Genomic DNA, 27,350 nt, shown 5'->3' on the forward strand with positions numbered 1-27,350 from the left:
AGTGATATGGAGGAATTACAAAAACCAATCAACACAAAGCTAAAAATAAAACTAAAAAAATAATTTATTTTTTAAAGCCTGAGGTGTGCAAGATCTTGTCTCTTTTGAACATGCACATGAGACAAGATGCACATGACAACACAATCAAGTTGTGTTGTAGTGAACAACAATTTGTCCACCATGACCCTTTTGGTTGGAATTCAAGGAGCCATGCCTTTTTGTATGTTTAGACCATATTTTCTTATCTAATGGCCTAAATTTATCTTTGGAAACTAATCTCTTCGAGGAAGATAAGATAAGATCTTACATACCTCAGTTGTTTTCTACGCGAGTTTAAGCTTGGTGGCTAGACGATATGCTCTTTGTTGAAGCTTGTTGACATATCTCATCTTGTGTTTGTATTTGAAACACTTTGAAAACTCATGTCCCTTGAGAGAACAATAGGAGCATGTCAACGCAAAAGATGATTTAGGCGCCTTTGAAACGCAACCTGCTAGGCACAAGGTAGATCCTGAAACATTAAACATAGAGTTTCTAACAGAGGGGTCAAATTATTCTTCCATATTGATTGGGTTCTCTTCTAAAAGATTATCAAGATTGATGTATGTATTGCTACAATTATCAAAATCAATATTTTCACATAGAAGAGCAACACTTGATTTTTTGTCTTCTTCAGAATCATAATTGTCAGACATCTCATCAAGTTTCGCAGCAAGACCTTTGTTCCCAGTGTATTTTCTACGATTTGGGCACTCGTTTGCAAAATGACCAAAACCTTTACACTTAAAGCACTGAAGCATATCCTCGTCATAAGTTTCATTTGTGTCCCTGTTTTTAGGAGGAATATGATTATGAGGTTTGACTGATGCTTTTGGATTATCTCTGGAGAACCGTTTACTTCTCTTCAACATAAGATCTCTAAACTGTCTTGTGATCATCGAGACTGATTTGTCAAGATCTTCATCTGATGAATCCGTCTCAGAGTGATCATCTTCAGAGATATACACATTTTTACCTTTATCAAGTAATTTTATGTCTTTCAGTGCTTTGCGTGCAACATCCTTAGATTTGGATGACTTCTCGTGATCAAAGATCTTAAGCTTCCCAACCAGCGTATTTCTGGAGAGATTATCAAGGTTATTTCCCTCAACGATGGCATTCTTCTTAGATTCGTCAACGATCTGAGAATTTTCATCACAATGTCCTTTTCAAGAATAGTCTTACCCAATGCAAATGATGCATTAACAATTTCAGACACTTTGTGATTAAACTCATCAAATGAATCTTCATCTTCCATACGAAGGTTTTCCTAATCGGAATTAAGGTTTTGAATCCTAGCTTCCTTTTCACTGGTATTACCTTCAAATACGGTTTCTAATATATCCTACGCATCTTTAGACATAGTGCATTTTGACACATGGTGCTGAAGATCTGGGGTAATGGCATGTATGATTGCATTTAAACCGTCGGAGTTTTGCTTTGAAGCAAGTATCTCAGCAGCATCATATTCGCCAATATTTTTTGGAACATTAACATTACCTACTGCAACAACTGGAGCATCATATCCATTAACAACATATACCCATGATTGAAAATCACGCGATTGAAGAAAAGCTCGCGTAGCAATTTTCCACCATAAGTAATTTGAGCCATCAAAGATTGGTGGTACGTTAATAGAGATATCACCCCTGTCCATAGAGTCAGATCGCCACAAACACAGACTTTTGAGATCTTAAACGTGTTTGCCTGATCTGATACTAATTGAAAAAACGGGGGTCTAACAACCACACCCAATATTTCAATTAGCAATCTGTATGGACTAACCCCAATATACTTTCTAAAGAATCAACTAAACAGTCAGACTCAATCTAGAGAAAAGTATAACGAGAAGTTAATATCTCTCTCACTTGATTTGATCTTTGCTCAAGCAAATAGAAATCTGCAAGTCTTTATCAAATACAAGGATAATAACTTTGATGGTGCCAAAGACCAATATCCAAGTGTCAATCAATTTAAATCAACAACCAAAGGTTGAATATTCTAATTGATTGATCTTAATGCACAACCTGTGATATTTCAGTTATATAACAAAATATAATGCGGAATAGAAATAACACAGACACCAGAAATTTTGTTAACGAGGAAACCGCAAATGCAGAAAAACCCAGGGATCTAGTCCAGAATGAACACCAAACTGTATTAAGCCGCTACATACAATAGCCTACTACAAACTAACTTCGGTCTGGACTGTAATTGAGCCCTAATCAATATCACACTGATTCAAGGTACAGTTGTGCTCCTTACGTTTCTGATCCCAGAAGGATATTATGCACTTGATTCCCTTAGATGATCTCACCTACAACTAAGAGTTGCTACGACCCAAAGTTGAAGACTTTAATAAACAAATTTGTATCACACAGAAAAGTCTACGATAGGTAAATATGTCTCCCACAGATAGACCTAAGAGTTTTTGTTCCGTCTTTTGATAAATCAAGGTGAACAACAACTAATTGATAATTCTGACGTATATTCCCGAAGAATAACCTAATATTATCAATCACCTCACAATAATCTAAATCGTATGGTAGCGAAACTAGATATTGCGGAATCACAAACGATGAGACGAAGATGTTTGTGATATATTTTTATCTTGCCCTATCGGAGATATAATCTCAAGTCAAATATTCAATTGATCTCGTACGATAGAAAATGGCAAGATCAGATCGCTCAACTACAATAGAAGTAGTTTCGTCTGGCTTCACAATCCCAGTGAAGTCTTTCAGTCGTTAACCTACAGGGTCTCGAGAAGAAACCTAAGGTCAAAGGAGAATCGACTCTAGCAAAACCAACTAGTATCACACATGAGGTGTGGGGATTAGTTTTTCCAGTTGCTAGATGTCTCCTTTATATAGTTTTCAAATCAGGGTTTGCAATCTAAGTTACCTTGGTAACAAAGCATTCAATATTCACCGTTAGATGAAAAACTTGATTCAACCAAGCTAATATCTTTCAACCACTAGATAAAAACTTAGCTTGTCACACACCAATGAAATGTATTCATTTAGGTTTGAGTAACCGTACCTAAACGTGTACACTTAGTTGGTTCACAAATAGTTAACCATTGGTTAGCCATATGAGATCTTTCATATTAACCATGTTCATCTTTCTCATAACTAGTTCAAATGACTCACAAGAACTAGTTTTTTAGAGTTGTTCAATTGCTTAGGTCTTTATTCATAGACACAACTGAAACAAAATCGGATTGATCCACTTGAATCAATTCATGAAAAATAAGCCATGGTTTGCAAAGATTGCATTCCTTATTGATTTATTGTTTTAAGTTCATGAACTTCTGATTTGACAAATAACTATCTTGGGTACGCGTACGGGTACGTGTACCTTAGCTACCGGTTTTGAGTTTTGAAACTCAGCAGAAATTTTCAGTTCGAAAACTTTTGTAAGTACGACTGGTTTTCCGGTTTGTAAACTACAAACTCCAGCAGAAATTTTCGGTTAGAAAACTTCCGCCAGTACGCGTACCCAACCTGTCTCCTTTACCAATGTCGCATGCACAAGTGCACACAATTGGTTTCCGGTACATGGATTTATACACTAATGTGCGAACACACTATATAATCTTATATCAATAGTTGGTTACATAGTCTCAACTCTACATTTCAATCATTGAAACATTCTTCTATAATGTTATAACAGTCGTTATTCACAACTATCGTCATCAAAGTTATTTTCAAGATTGAAACGTCATCATGACTTTCGTCACGGATAAAAATAAAAAGTGGTTAAAGCGAAAGCTTACCAACACATATTTCAAAAAAAATATAGGCGAGTAAACTCGGCTCGAAATAACAAATGTGTATGTATGAAATTATCACACTTATACGACTTTATCTCAAGAGTAGAAAATAGAGAGATAGACTTTTGAGTGATACATAAGTTCAAGTCTCCACATACCTTTTAGTCGGATGAAGTTCCACTGGTTCCTTGAGTAGTTCTTCGTCTTCGTAAGATGATCGCCATGGAGTCTGGAGCTCAACTACACTAATCTGTCCTAAACCGAGACATAGCTATAAGTAGTCTAGAAATAAAGACATATAGTTTTGACAACTAAATTTTCCAAACATGCTTGAGATAGAAACGCATGCGAGTTCGACCGAGCAGTTCTCTAACAGTTTCCTAGGATGAAATACTCACTTCATACCCATACATAATCACAATAGCATTTAAACGATTATGTCGATGTCTTATCTACAAAGTTTAATGGTTAAGCAGTAAACCTCGTATTGTATTCCTTAATACTATGTCTATCTAGAGTGTTCATGCTTCGCAGTTTTGTTTTCAATATGCACGACTAGGGCTGCACATACCTGACCCAACCCGCCGACCCTACCCGTACCCGACCAAAAATACCCGCACCCGATTCAACCCACCTAGGCATGGGTCGACTATGGGTGAGGCACGCCAGAACCCACCTATCTTGGGTCGGTTGCGGGTAGAAACTTCCGTCACCCGAACCGACCCACCCACCCGCCCAAAACTAACATAGGATTCCTAACCCTTAGATTATCTAATCCTAACCTAGAATGAATTATCACAGCCGTTGAATTGATGAATAAAATACCTAACCTAATCGCATTTTTCACGACCCCTTCTCTTCCGCGGCCTCTTCTCTCCTTCTCAGAGTCTCAGACAGACTCCATTCTTTTTTCTTCGCATAGTCTCAGACTCTCAGATTCGCTTTGTGGATCATCGGCATCACCAGAAGCAAACCAATAACGGAAGGTAATATTAGGAACTGCTGTAAACTTGTAATTTTTTGATGATGTGATTTCTTGTAATTTTCAATTTAGGGTTTATCTTTTTAGGGTGTTGTTTTTTAATTTCAGTTTGGAATGAATTGGTATGATGTTGGAACTCAGTAATGAAGATTTTAATCAGTAGATTCTAAGGATTCTTTGGGATGGTTATTGAGAAACCCAAATTGGTTTTGCTTATTTTACTGATTCATTGATATAGTTAGATGAGACGAATACAACTTGTTTGTATAAATGATAATATCAGGGAGAAGTCTTACTGTGGACCTCGTTGTTAATGTTTATGTGTTTTAGAGGTGTTATTCTTCTAAGCTGCAACAATGAGTATTTGGAATTACTCATTTATGTTCAGAACCAGTAGTTTAATTTTAAATTTTAAATCAATCTCAGTTCTTTAGTACAACCTAGTTAATTTATTTGGTATTTGAACTAAGTCATGAGTATGGTGTTCAATTCAGTATGGTGTTAGTACTTTCAATTGTTGCAAATATTCAATTGAGTATGGTGTTAGTATGGTGTTTGATTGTAATGTGTTTTACCGATGTAACTTGTTTCTTTTGTGCAGGTTACCATGGTTGAAATCTCAGAAGATGATTCTGCTTCTAATCTTCCAATTATACATGGAGTGGCATCACAAATGGGACCTCCCTCTCCACGTCCACCGCGTTCTAGACAAGTGCATTGGTGTGGTTAGAAAAGACACACAAAAACTTGCAAGTATACAAGGCCAAGTTTTAGTATAGAAGGTAAGAGAGGGATCAGTCCACAGGGAGTGGGAGCATACAAGAAATTTTCCTAATCTAGCAATGGAGACAAGGCACTATGGCAGTGAGCAAGGCAAAGTAATATGGCAATTGCAAAGAACCAAAACAGTTAACAAAGCAAAGATGACAAAACAACATGGAACCAAGGCTGTGAGCCAAGGGCAGGGGTGAGTTTGTGCACTGATTTCAATGCACAACAGGCTTCAAAATACAAGAAATAAACAGCAAGATAGCTAAGAAATTTAGCTGAGCAGGGAGCAAAATAAGACTGAACTTGTAAGTGACTGAAATAAGGTATTGTGGTCTAAGCTAAGGCTTAGAGTCCACCTTTGTGTCCTAGCCAAACAATGTGATCCTAGGTTGAGTTGAATATCCTATGCATACATTAGAATGGGAGGAAAATCAGCTTGCTCACTGATATGCCCCTAGTATTGACTGTCTTTTGACAGCACAGTCAATCACAGGCATACCAGAGCACTGATTTCTTCCCATTGCACAAGCAAAACAGGCATCAAGATAACTATCCTAGCAATACATCATTCAACAGTGCACTAGGCTTCATCTGAGCCTAACTGAAGAACTAGAACATGTTGACAGTAATTAAAAACATGATGAACATAATTAACATTTGAAATTGAAATTAACTGAATTAAGAACTATAATTGAAATTCACAGAACATGGATAATTGAGGGCACTGGCTAGTCCAGGCCTCTGAGGTGGTGCTCTGCCTAATCCAGGCATACCCAACAACACTTACATCAGTTCTATTTATACCCAAAAATCCCAATTTGGGTTCAGACCCTGTTTTCCCCAAATTCCCAAAATACACAGTGGACCTAGGGTTTCGACAAATTAGGGGAATGGTTTAATTACTTACCCTATTTCACTCACTCTCCTCCTCCCAATTCTCTCTCAACAGAATTAGGGTTCATATACAAAAAACCCCCAAATTCACAGTAGACTAGGGTTTTGATTTTCGAACTTACCAAACGTGATAAGACGAGTCCGTCTTCAACCCATGCTTCTTCTCCCTTCTCTGCTCCTTCCCATGCCTTCAATTTCTCTTTCTAGCTCGACATATTCACTAATCTCTCCTCTAGGGTTTCTGAAAAGGAATAGAGAGTGGTGAAATAGGTAGGTAGAAGGGTAGGATAATGATGGGTTTCGATTGGTGAGAGCCATGATGGCTTTTGGTGTTTGCGGCAGAGGTATGGTGGTGCTAATGGAACTGGCGAGGGAGAAGGTGTTTTCTGCAGAGGAATGGGGGAGAAGAAGTCGATGGGAATGATGGGTAGTTTTGGTTAAGGTATAGGCATTAGGTACTAGAGTGTTGGTCGGGTGTAGCGGATTTTGATGATTTGTGAGGGGAATCCGTAGGATGATAGGATGAGGGAAAGATCCAATGACGTGATGTGAATGGATGTGGAGCGACCGTCGGATGCCTGATACAACAAAACTGACGGCTCAAGATGGAGTTAGGTGCTGTAGTGTTGGTCAGGAATTTCAGACTTTGATGTACTGGCGATGCTGCGACCGTAGGATGCTGAGATGATCCAATCTGACGGCTAGAAAGGGAAAACGGGTATGGATTTTGGGTGAGGGTTTTGGGCCTTGGGTATGCCAAGCCCATATCTTCTTTAAGAACAATTCTTCCTCTTCAAGCCCACTTCTAGCCTTTTGGTCTTGTGCACAACATTCTTCGCGGCTTCCTTTGTAATTCCTCCCGACTTTTCACTACTTTTCTGCTCTTTTCGCTCCGCTATTCATCCAAACTTTATTTATTACCTAAAAATGCAAAATTAATTAATAAAAATATTTATTCTTGAAAACAATGAAAATACAGAATATGGGATAAAATGTAGAATTAATGCACAAAAGATGAGTTAAATGCCAAGAAAAATATATAGAAATATGCACTTTTTAGCACTCATCAAATACCCCCAAACCTGAATTTTACTTGTCCTCAAGTAAAACAAAACTAAGGAAATCCTACCTATACCACTGTCGCTGGTCTCTCGAATGCATTTAGCGTATGCACTAAGCCTTTTAAACCACTAAGTGTCCCTAGTGGACGAGTGAAGTCTCGTGAAGGTTTGCTTAGAACGTACCTACAAAGTTCTAGGTCAAAATAAGCTCAGATTCCATCAAATGTGACATGTGCAAGTCAGTTTAAGCTCACAGCAAAATGGAGATGTCAATCTAGCTATCAAAGGCACAATCCTAGCACTGATAACAAAAAAAGACATGTGATAAGAGTGTAAAGTGTATCTACACATGTTTCTAGAATGACCTGAAGTTATGACTACTAACCACCAAGAGATAGTTTTTAGGCTAAGAACCGAATTCTAAGCCAAGCTAGCTGTCCGTCTTTACGAGAATTGTGAATGTTCACCCAATGAGTTGGTGATATTTCAGTTTACCCGCGTTATACATCGATGGCTGCACCCTCCTTGCTTATTACAAGACTATTTACAACAAAAAGATGACTCTTTACATGACTCTTATTTACATTGACTACTCTCTTTTATTTTTGGAACAAGAGAGAACTATTGTCTTTAACATGACAAAACATGAAATAAATAAATACTTGATTTTTTTTTTGAGGAAATAAATTTGATCTTTACAACATAATGACACTTTTGATACATGAACAAAAAGAAAAACATAATTACATGACTCTTAGCAAGAGGTGGCCCTTATCGAATGCATCCGGTCAAATTCTATGGTTGCTTTTCTTAACGTATCCTCCAACTTCTATCCCAGCCAACCAAAGAACAAGCTAGTCAAGTCTCATTCAGTATTCTAAAGTGATTGGCAATCTAACTTCCTATCAAACACCTTGAAGATCGAGGCTATACATGTATTGGTAGATCGTGCGCGTGCAAGTTTCTTATCACTATGTGAATTGTGCTAGAATCAGGGTGCCTAAATATCTAGACTAAGACTCCTAATAATTACATATTTGCACAAGAGTCAACATTTCAAGGTAAATGAGCTCCATTTTTATGTTTTTTTTTTTTAATTTTTTCGGAATTTTTAATTTTTCAAAAAGAGAGAGTTCTGTTTTCAATTATAACATGTTATCGTGGTATCTACTCTATACCCCCAAATCTAAACTAAACATTGTCCTCAATGTTTCAAAATATGAACAAAATTATAATACAACATATGAAGAGGATCATGTTGAGTAGAGAAAAAGGAAAGAGAATACCCGATTTCGGCGAAAGCAATATTAGAACTCCGTTATTCAAGGTAAGAATCCAACATATGTCAGCCGAGATCATATTGGATTAGCAAAATATATACAAAAGGAACAAAAAGGTTTTTAAGAAATTTTATCTACTGGATTATATACAAAAATTCACCATACACTAACAATCTAAAGAGTTGAGGATCAACCCAAAAGACAAAGTGTAGAGGTTTCAACAGCTTCGCACAATAATAATATGATAGGCATGCAAGTGAAGCTGTGAAACAAAATGAGCTACCCCCAAACCTGGATTTTTCAACAGATAAAATTTTGAAAACAAAATCTCGCAGTTTTTGGGGTTCATCATGCACAAGGTCTAATTCGAAATGAACTTCGCTAGGGACGGGTACACATGCTAATTCCAACTGTGGTTCCTCAAAGATATTATACTTAGATGCAAAATAGTCCAAAAGGACTTGGGAAGCACACAGTTCCAAACCTAGATTAGGGACTCTCAGAAAAATTGGTTTGACAATATGGGTACAAACCAACTCTAGGTTGGGTGGAAGGCTATCAGATTGTGACTTAGGCAAGAAAGTGACATCTAAGTGTCTCACATGCATGAGATCAACAGTATCAATATTATCAGTCACATCAGCATTATCTAAGTCACACTCAAGATGTGTAGCATGCTCATCATCACAAAAAATTTGCACAAGTCCTAATTCAGAATCATGGTTATCCGATATATTCAAATTATCATCAACATAAGCAATATATTGTGGCTTAAGTATGGAATCAGACACATCAACTATGTTTTCATGCATAGGATCATTAGTGTCAACAAAAGATTTACCTAAGTCATGCTCTTCACAGGATAATTGCACAATATCTAAATCAGTATCAACATCACATGCATATGGAATATTAGAAGAAATATCATTCATGAAGGTCGGGGCAGAAAAGCCTAATGTATTTGAAACCAAAGGTTCCACAACATTTTCAGCATAGACATGTTCTTCTAACATAACATTATCATCATCATCATCATAGTAATATGCATACTTGTCCCTATTAGCAGTTGTGGTGTCATTAGTCAACTCATGTTCCTCTAGATTAGGTTCATATTCAATATCATACACATGAGAAGGACTAGACATGCTATTTTCAAAGTTCAATTCATTACCACCTATATCATGTGATAGTGTCTCAGTTTCCCTAATGGATTCCCATTGACGGGTTTTCTCCGCAATCTCAGCTAAAAATTTCCATGCATCATCCACAGTTTTATCAAGAAATTCACCATTACACATACACTCAACCATGGATCGAGATTTAAAGTCTAGTCCCTCAAAGAGGATAGCGACAAGTCTCCACTTCTCAAATCCATGGTGTGGACATTCGCTCAACAAATCATTAAAACGTTCAAAATAGTCAAAAACAGTTTCCTCATCCAACTGGACAAAACAATTGATATTTTGACGAATAGCGATGGTCCTATGATGTGGAAAAAATCTTTGGAAAAATTGATTAGTGAGTTGTTCCCAAGTGGTGATTGATTGTGGTCTCAAACCGTAAAACCATGTTTTGGCCCTTTACTTTAGAGAAAATGTAAACAAACGCAATTTCAGAGAGTCTTCGGACATATGATCAGGTTGCATAGTCCGACAAATTTGTTCAAACTCTCTTACATGAGTATAGGGGTTCTCAGAATCGAACCCTCGAAATATATGAAGTATTTGTATCATGCTTGCATTTATTTTAAAAGGGTTATTGGTTTGAGGTAAGACAATACATGATAATGGAATTTTTATTGTGGGATACATGTATTGATGGAGAGCACTAGGTTGGCCCATATTGAAAAGACACAAAGCCCACTATTTGGTTTTAAAGGGTTTTCAACAATTTGGTTTTTTTTTATGGGAAAATTTGGTTTTCGAAAATAGGAGCAATTTTTTTTTTTTTTAAGCCCAAATTTTAGTTTAAAAGAAACTACAAGCCTAACAAACAACTAAATTACAAGCCCAAATAATGAAAGAAATAAAAATAAAACTAATTATTACAAACCCACAAAAAAAGAAAATAAAAATAAAACTAAAATTATTACAATCCCAAATAAAAAAAAAGAAAAAATAAAAGAAATAAAATAAAATTAAAATAATTATTACATGCCCAAAAAGATAACTACAATTACAAACCAAAAAAATTACAAGCCCAAAAAATTTGGGATTGGGTTTAGGCTTACCTTTTTGGAGGGAAGCCCAGTCGGGCTTTTATCCCTTTTCTTAAGTTGCACAAGCCCAGTTGGGCTTTGGGATCGTCCTAAATAGCTCACGCCCAAGCCCAGCAACAGTTGGAGTTGGTTCAGCAACACGAGCCCAGGAGGATCAGCTGCGAAGCCCAGGAGCAGAAGATCACGAGCCCATCAACAGAAAAAGGCAGAGCCCAGCAGCAGCAGGTGGCTAAGCCCAGTTGCAAAGTTTGGCGAAGCCCAGCAGACCACCACCAGTGAAGCCCAGCAGTGAAACGCAGCTTCAGTTGGCAGCCCAGTTGCTTTGGCTTGGCAGCAGCAGGCTTGGTTCACCAGCTCCAACAGCAGCAGCAGCAGCAGCTCAAGTGGCCAGCAACACAGCTCTGCGGCAACTCAGTGGCACCTGCAATGATAGTGAAGAAGCTCAGACAACTCAGTGCAATGATTGCAGGTCAGGACAGCAAAGGAAATCAGCAGCAGCAAGCACCACTCCCCGGCAGCGGCGCCAAAAACTTGGTGTGGTTAGAAAAGACACACAAAAACTTGCAAGTATACAAGTCCAAGTTTTAGTATAGAAGGTAAGAGTGGGATCAGTCCACAGGGAGTGGGAGCATACAAGAAATTTTCCTAAGCTAGCAATGGAGACAAGGCACTATGGCAGTGAGCAAGGCAAAGTAATATGGCAATTGCAAAGAACCAAAACAGTTAACAAAGCAAAGATGACAAAACAGCATGGAACCAAGGCTGTGAGCCAAGGGCAGGGGTGAGTTTGTGCACTGATTTCAATGCACAACAGGCTTCAAAATACAAGAAATAAACAGCAAGATAGCTAAGAAATTTAGCTGAGCAGGGAGCAAAATAAGACTGAACTTGTAAGTGACTGAAATAAGGTATTGTGGTCTAAGCTAAGGCTTAGAGTCCACCTTTGTGTCCTAGCCAAACAATGTGATCCTAGGTTGAGTTGAATATCCTATGCATACATTAGAATGGGAGGAAAATCAGCTTGCTCACTGATATGCCCCTAGTATTGACTGTCTTTTGACAGCACAGTCAATCACAGGCATACCAGAGCACTGATTTCTTCCCATTGCACAAGCAAAACAGGCATCAAGGTAACTATCCTAGCAATACATCATTCAACAGTGCACTAGGCTTCATCTGAGCCCTAACTGAAGAACTAGAACATGTTGACAGTAATTAAAAACATGATGAACATAATTAACATTTGAAATTGAAATTAACTGAATTAAGAACTATAATTGAAATTCACAGAACATGGATAATTGAGGGCACTGGCTAGTCCAGGCCTCTGAGGTGGTGCTCTGGCTAATCCAGGCATACCCAACAACACTTACATCAGTTCTATTTATACCCAAAAATCCCAATTTGGGTTCAGACCCTGTTTTCCCCAAATTCCCAAAATACACAGTGGACCTAGGGTTTCGACAAATTAGGGGAATGGTTTAATTACTTACCCTATTTCACTCACTCTCCTCCTCCCAATTCTCTCTCAACAGAATTAGGGTTCATATACAAAAAACCCCCAAATTCACAGTAGACTAGGGTTTTGATTTTCGAACTTACCAAACGTGATAAGACGAGTCCGTCTTCAACCCATGCTTCTTCTCCCTTCTCTGCTCCTTCCCATGCCTTCAATTTCTCTTTCTAGCTCGACATATTTCACTAATCTCTCCTCTAGGGTTTCTGAAAAGGAAGAGAGAGTGGTGAAATAGGTAGGTAGAAGGGTAGGATAATGATGGGTTTCGATTGGTGAGAGCCATGATGGATTTTGGTGTTTGCGGCAGAGGTATGGTGGTGCTAATGGAACTGGCGAGGGAGAAGGTGTTTCTGCAGAGGAATGGGGGAGAAGAAGTCGATGGGAATGATGGAGGGTATGTTTGGTTAAGGTATAGGCATTAGGTACTAGAGTGTTGGTCGGGTGTAGCGGATTTTGATGATTTGTGAGGGGAATCCGTAGGATGATAGGATGAGGGAAAGATCCAATGACGTGATGTGAATGGATGTGGAGCGACCGTCGGATGCCTGATACAACAAAACTGACGGCTCAAGATGGAGTTAGGTGCTGTAGTGTTGGTCAGGAATTTCAGACTTTGATGTACTGGCGATGCTGCGACCGTAGGATGCTGAGATGATCCAATCTGACAGCTAGAAAGGGAAAACGGGTATGGATTTTGGGTGAGGGTTTTGGGCCTTGGGTATGCGAAGCCCATATCTTCTTTAAGAACAATTCTTCCTCTTCAAGCCCACTTCTAGCCTTTTGGTCTTGTGCACAACATTCTTCGCGGCTTCCTTGTGTAATTCCTCCCGGCTTTTCACTACTTTTCTGCTCTTTTCGCTCCACTATTCATCCAAACTTTATTTATTACCTAAAAATGCAAAATTAATTAATAAAAATATTTATTCTTGAAAACAATGAAAATACAGAATATGGGATAAAATGTAGAATTAATGCACAAAAGATGAGTTAAATGCCAAGAAAAATATATAGAAATATGCACTTTTTAGCACTCATCATGCATGGACCATCAGCAGGGACATGGAGTACTGCTGGCTCATCTACACCAGCTTCTGAACCTTCACATGCTTGTGCCGCAGGTGAAACATTAGCTATTAATCCTAATGCTAGTGTGAAGAGATCAAAGGTATGGGATCACTATGATATTTATGAAAATGGTGAGAGAGAGAAATGTAAATATTGCAAAAAGGCTAATTACAAGATTGGTAAGAAAAATTTGGATGGTAAGAAACATGGGACTTCTAATCTCCAACATCATTTGGATAAGTGTCAGAAATATAAGAATGAAATGAATGAGGCTAGAGCTGACGGACAACAAACACTTGACTTCCAGCCTTGCAAGCTTGGAGAGGAACCACAGTTGGTTGGGGTGTCTTTTTCTCAAGATGCGTGCAGGAGAGCCCTGATTAGATTTATCGTTACCGATGAAATGGCTTTTAGAATTCTTGAAGGTGAAGGTTTTATAGGTTTTTGTAAGTATCTTGAGCCTCGATTTAAGCTTCCAAGTCGTATGACAATATACCGTGATGTGTGCAAGCTGTTTTTGACAGATAAGGCTAATCTGAAAAGTTATTTCAAAGAAAACAAGGTAAGAGTGTGCCTTACTACTGACACTTGGACGTCATCACAGAATTACAATTATATGGTAGTGACTGCGCATTTCATTGATCATCACTGGAAACTACATAAAAGAATTATCTGTTTTTGCTTGATTGATAGCCATGACGGTACAAAAATTGGAGAGGCTTTGGCGAAATGTTTGCTAGACTGGGGACTTGAAAAGGTTTTCACTGTGACGCTTGATAATGCGTCTGCAAATAAAGTTGTTCTTAACTATTTGAGGAAGAGAGTTCAGAGTTGGGGTTCTGCATTACTCGGAGCTAAACATTTACATGTTCGATGTGCGACTCACGTACTTGCACTTGTTGTGAAGGACGGTATGAAGAAGTATCATACATCACTTCTCAGGATCAGGGCAGTGGTAAAATATGTCACGAAATCTCCCGCAAGATATAAAAGGTTTACGGAGGCTGCTGAGTCGGAAAGAATAGATTGTAAAAAGGGTCTGATATTAGATGTGAGAACGCGGTGGAATTCTACTTACTTAATGCCTGTTGCTGTTGAAAGATATGAAAAGGCATTTGAAAGGCTACGTGAGTTGGATAAGGCATTTTGTGAAGAGTTTTGCTTTGATATTCCAGTACCAGATAATATTATGGATGATGGTGATGACACTGTTGATCTTGATGCTGATTATGATCTGGAATCAGACAATGAAGAAGAACTTGATACTACTGAAGAAGAAGATTTTGCTGCTGTCAGGAAAGCCAAGAAAAAAAAAACAGGCCAAAAGTGCATGCTCCTGAACGATACGATTGGTGCAATGCGAGAGTACTGATTAAGTTTCTACACGTATTTTATGAAGCAACTGTTGCATTTTCAGCTTCTACTTATGTTACTTCTCATTCTTTCTTATTGGAACTTGGTATTGTTCGTCAAGAATTATAAGAATGGAAAAATACACATGAGGACCCTTTCTTAAGCAACATGGGTGCTGTAATGTTGCTCAAGTACAACAAATATTGGGGAACATACCGAAAGATGAATCCATTGATGTTTATGGCTGTACTTCTTGATTCACGAGAGAAAGAACATGGATTATTTGTGACTATTGAAGATTTAATTGTGCATTATGACCCAGCAATGAAGAAAAAAATTGTAGAAAAATGGGTTGAAGAAGTTCTGAAAAATTTTGTGGAGCTGTTTGCAGCTTATAAAGCAGAAAATGTTAGATGTGCAATATCTTCATCAGAATCTGTGGGCGAGACTAATTCTACTTCTACTCAAAGTTCTTCGAGTTTTGGAAGTACTATTTCTAGTAAGGCCAAGTATATGGAGGGAAGGAATAAACGAAAGCATCAATTGAATAATGTGGAGGACAATGGGAGATATGAGGTAGAAAGGTACTTGGCTGAACCGATCTACACACCCACCAATGAAAATGCTACTTTTGATATATTACAATGGTGGAAGGTAAATGCTGCGATGTTTGACATTTTGCCACTTATGGCTAAAGATATATTTGATATTCCCGTTTCTTCCGTTGCTTCAGAATCAGCATTTAGTACCGGAAAAATAATTTTGGATCCTTTTCGAAGCTCCTTAAATCCCAAGACACTTGAGGCCTTAATTTTGTTACGAAATTGGTTACGAACACCAATAGACATGGATTCATCTACCCTTGGAGTCGAGGAGGAGGAGATTGATATTGTTGAGTCTGGTATGTCTAAATTTTCCTTGGCTCTATTGTTTTTATTTGATTAAGCCAATATAATTTGATTCAACGTTTATGGTACTTTAGCTCTGCGTAAATGATTAGCATACATGTTCAAAAAATACTGAGCACATTGGAATATTGATTAGTGGACTTCTTTTGAATTTAATTAACCAAACATAATCATCTAAGCATATGTGAATTAACATACCTGTTGCTGCCAACTCCAAGGATCAAATTCATAAGGGTTGTCATAATTCTCTTCATCCATGTGAACTGAACTAAAAGAAGCTAACAAACACCATCCCTTAGGTATCAAGTAACCTGCAAATTATTAATTCATAAAATCTGATCAGTAGATAAATTAATAATTAAATTCTTTTGATCTGTAAATTATTTTTTACCTTTGATTTGAAGTTTTGAACATCCTTGAGAGCTTTTCTCCAGACCCCATTGATTATGTTTGCCATTCTCAGAGTTTCACTAATCACCTGAAATAATAATTTAGATCCAACATAAACTATAAACATCATTAAGAGTTAAACTACTTTAAAACCATATATGTTTTCCAAATTAGAACTCACATTTTGAGTAAATGGCAATGACATGTAATCAGTCCAAATGTAATCTTCACCAAGATTAGCCTTTTGCTTCTTTAACTCCATATTTTCATCATTCGCTTGCAGAGCTATTTTACTTGTTTCAAGAAATTCATCTACCCTTTCATTCATTCTAATTGTTCATTTCGCTTGCAGAGCTATTTAGTGACCTTGATGCTTCTTCCATCGCCATAGATGATTGATTCCTATTGGCTTAGACAAGGTAATGACGCCAAGGGTCATTGTCAGTAGCTTGATCTTTCTGAGTTCATCTTGGTTACTGTAACTAATTTACATACTAGGCTTTAGTATAGTAGGCAATACTCAATAGTAATGCACTCTTTTATCTTTTGAGCTTTGAACAATTGAACTTTGTTCCTTTTTATTGTTAGCTTTATCACTTTGGAGTTTGAAACTTTGCATCAACTTTATTATGTAAATAGTAAACACTATTAAGTAAACACTTTCTAAATCTGTAATGTCATTTTATTTTATGGTGGGTAACCCACCACCTACCCGACCAAACCCGCCGTAATGTGGGTCAGGTGAAAACCGACCCATTATGATGTTGGGTCGGTTGCGGGTGACAACTTCTGTTACCCGCCATCAGTGGGTTGGGTGGTGGGTGAGGCCAAAACCGACCCAAACTGACCCATGTGCAGCCCTATGCACGACTTGAAAGATACATTAGGGAATGAAACAGTTCAAGTCAAATATCACTAACCTCAAGTGGAATGATGATGTTGTCGTTGTAGCTTCTTACTTCTTCAAGTCTTCGCAATACTTGTAATGTCTCATATACTAATACTTTCAAGCTAATTAACCTATACGAAGTTGACTCTAGTACATAATCAAGCGACTCTTTAGATGAGTTTTGATTCACTAAAATATGACAACCAAACTTGACATACTAACGCTTGGTGGGCTCAACCGAGCTATGCTCTAACAGTAACCACGGGATGTGAAAACGTGGGGGTCTAACAAACACACACAATATTTCGCTTAGCAATCTGTATGGACAAACTCCAATATACTTTCTAGAGAATCAACTAGACAGTCAGACTCAATCTATATACAAAGTATATTAACGAGTTTATATCTCAATCTCTCGATTTGATCTATACTCAAGCAAATAGAAATCTGTGAGTCTTTATCAAAGAGGATAACTTGGATGGTACAAAAGACCAATACCCAAGTGTCAATCAATTTAAATAAACAACCAAAAGGTCGGATATTCTAATTGATTGAACAACGCACAACCTGTGATATTTCAATTATATAAAAAAAAATGAGGAAAATAAATAACACATACACTAGAATTTTTTTAACGAGGAAACCACAAATGCAGAAAAACTTCGGGACCTAGTCCAGATTGAACATACACTGTATTAAGCCGCTACAGACACTAGCCTACTCCAAACTAACTTCGGTCTGGACTGTAGTTGAACCCCAATCAATATCACACTGATCCAAGGTACAGTTATGCTCCTACGTCTTTGATCCCAGCAGAATACTACGTACTTGATTCCCTTAGCTTATCTCACCCACAACTAAGAGTTGCTACGACCCAAAGTCGAAGACTTTAATAAACAAATTTGTACCACACTGAAAAGTCTATGGTAATAGATAAATCCGTCTCCCACGAATAGACCTACGAGTTTTGTTCCGTTTTTTGATAAATCAAGGTGAACATGAACCAATTGATAAACCCGACTTATACTCCCGAAGAACAGCCTAGTATTATCAATCACCTCACAATAGTCTTAATCGACGCAGCGAAAAAAGATACTGTGGAATCACAAAGGATGAGACGAACAACAAGATCAGATCACACAACTACGATAAAGTAGTATCGGTCTGGCTTCACAATCCCAATGTAGTCTTTAAGTCGTTAACCTGGCTTAGAAGAAGAAACCAAAGGTTAAAGGAGAATCTACTCTAGCTTAGCACAACTAGTATCACACAGAATGTGTGGGGATTAGGTTTCCCAGTTGCTAGAGTTCTCCCTTATATAGTCTTTCAAATCAGGGTTTGCAATCAATGTTAGCTTGGTAACAAAGCATTCAATATTCACCGTTAGACGAAAACCTGATTAGATTCAAGCTAATATTTATCAACCGTTAGATCAAAAACATAGCTTGTTATACACAAATGAAATGCACGTTTCTAGGCTTGTGTAATCGTACCCAAACTTGTACATTAGTTGGTTCAACAATAGTTCACCAAATGGTTATCCATATGATCACTTTTATATCAACCATATTTTTCTTCACCATAACTAGTTCAATTGACTCAAATGAACTAGTTAGAGAGTTGTTCATTTGCAAGGAAATCTTATGTACTACACAAGACACAGTTGAAGCAAAAATGATTTGATTCACTTGAATCGGTTCATGGACTATATATCCACGGTTTGCAATTGTATTCCTTAGTTAATATGAATAAGTTCACAAACATCGTTTTTAGATATAACCTACTTAAGTTCGTGGACTGGGTTCGCGGAATTAAGTTCCCGGATGGAGTTTACAAACTCCAGCAGAAATTCTCGGGTTTGAGAATTTTGCCAGTTCGCGGACTTAGCTCACGCACTACTCCGGTTCAATTGATCAACAAAGTTCGCAAACTCGATTCAAGGAATAAGGACTTATACATATATGTGCTTCCACAACAATGCTTATATCCTCCAATTGTCATATAATCTAAACTCTCATTTCAATCATTGAAACATTCTCAGAGGACTATATATTGTTGTTATTCACAAACCATTTTTCGTCAGAGCACTTTTCAAAGTGATTGAAACATAACATGACTTTCGTCACTAGGTAAAGATGAACTTGGCTAAAGCAAAATCTTACCAACACATATTTTGAGAAGATAGGCGAGATAAACTCGGGTCGAAATACCAAATGTGCATAATCTAAGTCTATATATCAAAACGACTTTTGTCTCAAGATAGGAGATAAATAGACTTTTGAGTGATAGATAAGTTCAAGTCTCCATATACCTTTTAGTCGATGAAGATCCACCAGTTCCTTGAGTAGTCCTTCGTCTTGTATGATGATTTCCATGGAGTTCTTGAGCTCAACTTCACTTTCTATCCTAGTCCGAGACCTTAGCTATAGTATATTAGAAATCAAGACTTATAGTTTTGATCAATAATATTGACAAACATGCTTGAGATAGCAGCGCATGCGAGTTCGACCGAGCAATTCTATAACAGGATGGGTTATAATGTCACTTTGAACCGGCTGCTCATTAGATTGTGTTGATTGTGGTACACTTGTTGCTGCTGAGTTTGCTGAGTTGGCTGGAGTAATGGCAGGCGAAGTAAAATGCTATGCAGGAGAGTTTTGAGTGCCAGATATTGCTGGAGAATCTGAATCATTCAACATTGCTTGTGGTGACATGTCGTCTAAGTGGATTTGTACTGGTGATTGTAAAGTACCATTTTCCTGACTGACTGGTAAGGTACAATATGTAAAAGGATGTGAAAACAACACATTAGTACTGGATGGTTTATTACCTTGACATGACAACAATTTCTGCTGCTGGAGAGGCATGAATGGGAATGACTCTCCTTAAAACACACATGGTGAGAGATGTAGACCCTGTTTGTTTCTCGATGCAAGCACATATATCCTTTGTGAGCACTACTATAGCTTATAAAAACACAAGCAAGTGACCTTGGATATAGCTTGTTCTTATTGTACTGCCAAAGACAAGGGTAGTCCATATAGCCAAACACTCTTAAGAATGAATAATCTAGGTTTTTTTTACAATAGGAGTTTTACTGGTGTTTTTAATTCTGACTTGTGAGTCTATTGATCAGAAAACATGTAGTAGTGAATGCATCATCCCAAAAAAATCGAGGCATATGTGTATGAAATAAAAGAGCCAAGCCATACTCTGTGACATGTCTAATACGACGTTCATCTATGCTATTTTGAGGTTATGTATGTGGGCAAGAGAACCTATGTTGAATGCCTGAGCCATTTAGATAAGCAGTGATTTTTTTGTATTCTAAGGGATTATCTGATTGAAAAACTTTTATTTTTTGAGATTTTCTACTTGTTTAGGAAAAAGAATGAATGTAGCTGGACAAGAGGAAATATCCATGTGAAGTGAGAATATACATCCATTAAAAGTAGATAGTAACGAAATCCAGATCTAGATAAATGAGGGGAGACCCAAATGTATGAGACAACCAAGCTCAAAGGCTTGTCATAAATAATATCGCTAATAGAAAAAGGTAATTTCCTGCTCTTACTGATATGACAGGAATGACAGAACTCAAAACTATCATTTAAAACAAGAAGGGAATATTGATGACAAATTTTAGAGACTGTGCACAACATTAGATGGCCCAAACGTTGGTGCCACAATGGGAAGGTAGAAGAAACATTTTCCAGTGGCTTTATTGGTTGATATATCATGTAAACTCCTTCAAAGATGTAAAGCCTATTCCTATTCAGCTCTCGCAGCAGTGCTACTCCCGTGTGCTTGTCCTTTACAACAAATAAATATGTGTGAAATTCAAAATATACATCACATACTCATGGTATATATTGTTCAAAATAAAATATCTTGATTTGTATGTAAAAGAGGTATTACCAATATTGACAATGTTTCGTGTATTACCATCACCAACATGTACTTGTTCAGTACCATCATACTCATGAGGGATTCACAGATTCATCATCTCATTGGTGATGTGATGTGTTGCACCAGTATCTTTCACCAATGATTATCAGTTTGTCCACCAGGTAGAGCAATATAAGTTGCGAGCTGGCTTTGCAAGTTGTTTTTTGGATTTTCATAACGAAACCAACACCTATCTGCTTGGTGGTTTGTTTTCTTGCATATCTGGCATGGTCCTTGTTCTTGCTGTTAGAAATTTCTATAAAGTACTGCTTGATTACCACAATTGTCTTGTTTGTTGTTTTGATGATAAGGTCCCCTGTGTTGATGTTGTATCTTCTTTGCGCTGTGTTGGAAAACGAAGAAGAGCCAGAGACAGCAACATTTGCTACAAGCTGCTGCAGGAGTGCTAGTTGTTGTTCAACATATCTAAGGAAAGAAGATGTGCATAGAAGGTCTCCATGTACATATCTTCAATTGTGCTTAATGCAGTCACAATAGGGTCATATGTCTGATTTAGTTCATTTCTTATGGACTGCTTCATCTCATCAGTTGATACAGTATAACCTGATGTTGCAAGCTGATTGAACAAACTTTTAGCTTCATGAAAGAATTATTTTGAAGTTTTGTTACCTTTAGACAATGTATGTATTTGTTTCTTCAGTTGCATCTGATGTGACTTCGCTTTTGGTGCATAATTCCTTTCCAGTGTATCCCATACTTCCTTTGTTGTTGTTACGACACTAACGGTGCCAAGAACAGCTTATGTTAGGGTTGAATTGAGCTAACCTACAAGGACAGAATCCCGTGTTTCATAAATTTTGAAGGATGGATTGGTTGCTTCTGAATTTGGCAGTGTTCGTGGGGGATTCACTTCTGTCCCATCAAGGAATCCTATAGGTCCATAACCTTTGAGAATAGGTTTGAACTGAGTTTTCCATACAAGAAAATTGGTTTCAGTGAGTTTTAAGGTGACTAGGTGGTGGATCTGAACTTGACGAAATTGATTTGTATTATCTGCCATTGTGAAGATATGATGAGCGTGGTTTGGATCCAATTGCTGATACTAACTTAGACCGCATGATATGGGTGAATATCTTCCACGGGAAATTTGTAGAGATGAGACTTATTACCAATCCCAACGCTAAGAACGTAGGGTTGGGACCGTTGGATTCCCCTCGGGACAAAACGAAGTATAAAACTTCGGTGTGTCTAGCATTTTACACGGTGAAATAGGTGGGGCCCATTTAGCCCGCATCAATTTCAATAATAGAGGGCACACCAAAGGCTATAGAATTTTTCCTCGTTAAAAAATCATTCTTTTTGATTTTCTGAAAAGGAAATGATATATTTTAAAAGGGAAAAAATATTTACATGGATGTGGATCAGAGGATCCCCAAGTAAAAAATCATTCTTGGTATGTAGAATTGTTGTTGATCCAAAATATGGAGGCCATATACTCACACTGCTAGCTTTGGTCTAAGGAAACTTTGTTGATGTGTTACAACTCCCGAGGATGCAGGGATTCGTTTTGGACTGGTAAAATTTTTTTAGGTCACTCCGATAGCACAATAAACTAGACGACAAGTTTTGGTTTATTGAGGTAGATGTTGCGCTAACGGAACATATTTTTTTTTACTTAAAAAGGGCTCAATATATTGAAAAAAATCAATTCCTGCCAAGAAGTTAATCAACAACGATGGAAATACAAAACAAGCTCTATTTTAGTAGAGCTACTAAGAAAGAAAAGAAAATGGAAAATACTAATGCATGATCGCTTTCCAGTTGTACAATAAGGTGTCTAAGGAGATATACGGAAAAATATTTGTACACACTAATTATAAATGAAAATTTTGACGTTGTCAATCGGTTCATCCTGACTGCCCACCACACGGCAAACGGAATAATATCTCATATGTTATTTCTGACATTAGAGATTTTAATCTTCCTCTGTTTCCATTCTCAAATGACTTGTCTAACTGACTCTTGAAAAACCCACTATAATTTGTAACTATTCAGAAAGAAAAGCCAAACATCTCTAGTTGTCTCACTCCCTCAAACGTCATAGAAAAAGTGCAGTGGCTCATTTCACAGTTGAGGGCTTTTCGGAGCTTCCTGTTAGCCAATAACTCAACAACAACATTACCTTCCCTATAGATATGAGACTATCTAAACTGGATCAATAATAAAAATCTCAAGAAGTTCTCCCACTGCACCGGTAACCACCATGAAACCAAAATATGTAGGATCTGAAGAGCTTTACTAACATACATAGAGTAACGCTCAAACTAAATGTGAATCATCCCCCTAGTGCGAGCAATCTTAAAAGCGAATTATATAACACCTCAAAACTCTGGAGAAACAGAATTATCTACACCAATGGATTGCGCTAAGACTTGGGTTTCCAAAAGAAAACCTATCAACATTAATCTTAAGCTAGCCATTTAGCGGAGGTTGTCAAATTACCTCACTGGTCTTCAGAACCTTATCCAGTTTACCAACAATCTTGAAAAATCTTGGGATGGAAAGATCCATCGTTGTGTTATATATCTTTCTGTTACTTGTTATTATTTTGTGTGTTGAACTTTTAGGTTGATTCCATAGACTTGCGAAACTTTTTTGGTATCTGAAAACGAGTCAAAGAATCTATTTTAGGATGCCTTAAACAAAGATCTTAATTTACTAGGACCAATGATAAGGATCTCTAGTAGGACCGATGCATTACCAAGGATATCTACTAAGACTAATTCTTAGTTAACCAACATTGTGTTTCTAGTTTTTCTATTACTTTAGGGTTTGCATAGCTACCAAAATATTTGGTTAAAAAGGATAGTTCGCAAGAAGTCGACATAGTATTTGAACATTTGCTAAACTCTTATTAGTTAATTTTCAAATATTTTCCTTGATACTTAAGGTGAGATACCTAATTGAAATAATCGAAATATGTTTTTAATATTTGAAATTATATGATTTCCGTATCCAAGAGGATAAACATATCTCTTATAGCTATATTAGTAAAGTCTATGTTGTATGCGGTTAATGTTAGCTATCATCCAAGAGAGATTTCGTTACATGATTTGGATTACAGTTAGAATTTTGACAAAACTGAAAATAAACTTTTATTGAATATCTTTAGTATTTTCGGATTTGGTAATTATATATTGCCGAACAAACATTAGTCTTACACTATAAATAGTAGAGCTTGTATTCTTACAAACTCACTCGAGAATACACTGCCTAACCGTTTGTGTGGGAAGCCCACCACTGTAGTATTTTTTACAGTACTCTTTGGAGAGAAGAGTATTTGATTATGTAAAATCTCTTTTGTGGCTTTCGTTTAAAGTTTTCTGTGGGATCAAAAAGGCTTTTAGTATGCCGTTGGTTGGAAACTAAATTGCATTTTTTATTTTATTTTTCGGTTATTGATTTGATTTACTGACAGTGAAGTTGAACCTTGATAAATCTATTTTATTGATTCCATGATCTTTTTCTTCTGTTATAAGATCACTCAAACGAGTTCAAGGATCGACAATTTCAAATATGCTTATTCATTCAAGGTCTGAAGATAAGACTAGTGATCATCTATTGTTAACATACTCCGTTCGATGTGTGATCGATCATTAGTAGGAATCAAGTTGTTTGTATAGGTACTTTCAATATTGAGTATTCAAGACTAGAAGATTTTCTTTTTGGTATTCTGATCTTTGTGATACTTCTTGCACACTTGATTTACTGGGATCTGACAAGCTGCTTATCTCGAATAGACTTTAAATCTTGGGGTTTAGATCGACAATCTATCTAGTTGTTTCTCTTTGAGATTTACTTTGATAGTTTGTAAACTAAGATTGATTAACTCGATAGTCTCTGACTTAGTTTATTTGCAACCGACAAAGGAGTTTACATTGATTCAACGAAGAAACTTTTGTACTCAACTTATCTCTGATCAACTTTTTGATCTATTAGATTGATAGATAGGATATTGAAACAAGATAATCCTTTATTGTGTTGGATTATGATCCAAAGGAGTTGAGTTGATGAAATCTTCACAGCAGGTGAAACGACTTGAGATAGTGGACTCTGTTAGCGCACTGATCGGTCGAACTCGGATGCGTTGCTATCTCAAGCTTGTTTGTCAAGTTTAGTTTCCAAAACTATAAGTCTTTCTTTTTAGTCTACTTATAGCTAAGTCTCGGATTATGATAGAAAGTGTAGTTGAGGATTAGACTTCACGGCGTTCATCGATTGAAGACGAAAAACTACAAAGGGGAGCTTGTGGAACTTCATCAACAAAAGTCATGCGGAGACTTGAACTCATCTATCACTCAAAAGTCTATCTACTCTATATCTTATTTGAGATAAAAGTCGTACAACTATATAGACTTTCAATTATGCACATTTGATATTTCGAGCTGAGTTTAACTCGCTTAGATATTTCTCAAAATGTGTGTTGGAGAGCTTTCGCTTTAACCAAGTTCATCTTATATTCTTGACGAAAGTCAAAAGATGATCAAGTGAAAATCGCCTTGTAACATCTTACATTATTTGTGTGAGACAGTCATTTGATGTAGACTCGGAATGTTTCGTATTGATCATTCGATAACTTCAAAATCTCTTTGAAGCTAATAGTTTGTGTGAGACAGATATTGTCATCTTCCGAGAATGTTTCAATGATTGAAATGGAGTTTAGGACAATTGGATATAAGAATAGTATGCGTACTTGCATATATGTAATCCAAGTCCGGGAAACCATAGTATGCATACCCGTACGCATACTGGTTGGTTTAGTGAAAGTCCGGGAACCTTGTACGCATACCGGTACGCGTACTGGCGTGAGGTTCAGGTCCGGGAATTTCTGCTGAGTTTGGAAGGTATGCGTACCCGTTTGCATACTGGAGAATCCAAACTTAGTCCGGGTACTTAGGTATGCGTACCTGTATGCATACCTGAGAAAGTTAAGTTCTAAAATCGATTTGTTCATGAATTAATACATTTATATAATATGGAATGCAATTTTTTGAAAACCGTGGCTATAATGTTCATGACTTGATTCGAGTTAACCAAAATCGATTTTGCTTCAATTGTGTCTTGTATACTTCTATGAGAATATAAACAATTGAACAACTCTAGAACTAGCTTCATTTGAGTCATTTGAACTACTTATGGTTAAGATGAATGAGGTTGATATGAAAGTGTTTCATATTGCTAACTTCGGTTAACTATTGTTAAGACAACAAAGGTGTACACGTTTAGGTATGGTTACTCATATCTAAATGAAGTCACTTTTCATTTGTGTGTATCAAGCTAAGTTCGATCTAACGGTTGAAAGATATTAGCTTGAGTCTAATCAGGTTTTCATCTAACGGTAAATATTGAATGCTTTGTTACCAAGGTAGCATTGATTGCAAACCATGATTTGAAGATTATATAAAGAAGAACTCTAGTAACTGGGAAACCTAATCCCCATACCTCCTGTGTGATACTAGTTGCGACTAGAGCCGATTCTCCTTTAACCTTAGATTTTTCACGAAACCATGTAGGTTAACGACTTAAATACTTCATTGGGATTGTGAAGCCAAACCCAATTATTTTCTCCGTAGTTGCATGTTCTGATCTTGTTGTTTTATATCGTGATTGAGTACTATCTTTGTCTCATCGTTTGTGATTCTACAATATATTGTTTCGCTACCATATAATTAAGATTATTGTGTGCTGATTGATATTTCTAGGTTGTTCTCCGGGAATATAAGTCTGGTATATCAATTGGTTCCTTTTCACCTTGATTTATCAAAATACAGAACAAAACTCATAGGTTTATCTGTGGGAGACAAATTTATCTATTCAATATACTTTTCTGTGTGACACAGATTGGTTTATCAAGTCTTCGACTTTGGGTTGTATCAACTCTTAGTTGTGGGTGAGATCAGATAAGGGAATCAAGTGCACAGAATCCAGCGCGGTTCTAAAGGCGTAAGGAACGCGACTGTACCTTGATCAGTGTGAGATTGGTTAGGGCTCAACTACATTTCAGTCCAAAGTTAACTTGGAGTAGGTTATTGTCTGTAGCGACTTAATACAGTGTGGTGTTCAAATCTGGACTAGGTCCCGGGGTTTTTCTGCATTTGCGGTTTCCTCGTTAACAAAACTTCAGGTGTCTGTGTTATTTCTTTTCCACATTATATTTGTTTATATAATTGAAATATCACAGGTTGTGCATAAGTTCAATCAATTGTGAATCCAACCTTTGGTTGTTGATTAAATTGATTG

The 27,350-nt window shown here is 37.1% G+C and overlaps 1 long non-coding RNA gene and 1 other non-coding gene across 2 annotated transcripts; one reads left to right on the plus strand and one right to left on the minus strand.

Moving 5' to 3' along the window:
• Positions 1-10,170: 10,170 nt before the first annotated feature.
• Positions 10,171-10,274, plus strand: LOC113339130. Its single transcript, XR_003354961.1, has one exon. It is a non-coding gene; the product is annotated as a small nucleolar RNA R71 (small nucleolar RNA).
• A 5,880-nt stretch (positions 10,275-16,154) lies between these two features.
• On the minus strand, positions 16,155-16,526 carry LOC113338765. Its single transcript, XR_003354841.1, has 3 exons — positions 16,434-16,526; positions 16,254-16,340; positions 16,155-16,173 (listed from the first exon to the last, which is right to left on the minus strand). It is a non-coding gene; the product is annotated as an uncharacterized LOC113338765 (long non-coding RNA).
• Positions 16,527-27,350: the final 10,824 nt, after the last annotated feature.

This window comes from Papaver somniferum, unplaced genomic scaffold (genome assembly GCF_003573695.1).
Source record: "Papaver somniferum cultivar HN1 unplaced genomic scaffold, ASM357369v1 unplaced-scaffold_19, whole genome shotgun sequence".
In the NCBI taxonomy this organism is placed as follows: Eukaryota; Viridiplantae; Streptophyta; class Magnoliopsida; order Ranunculales; family Papaveraceae; genus Papaver; species Papaver somniferum.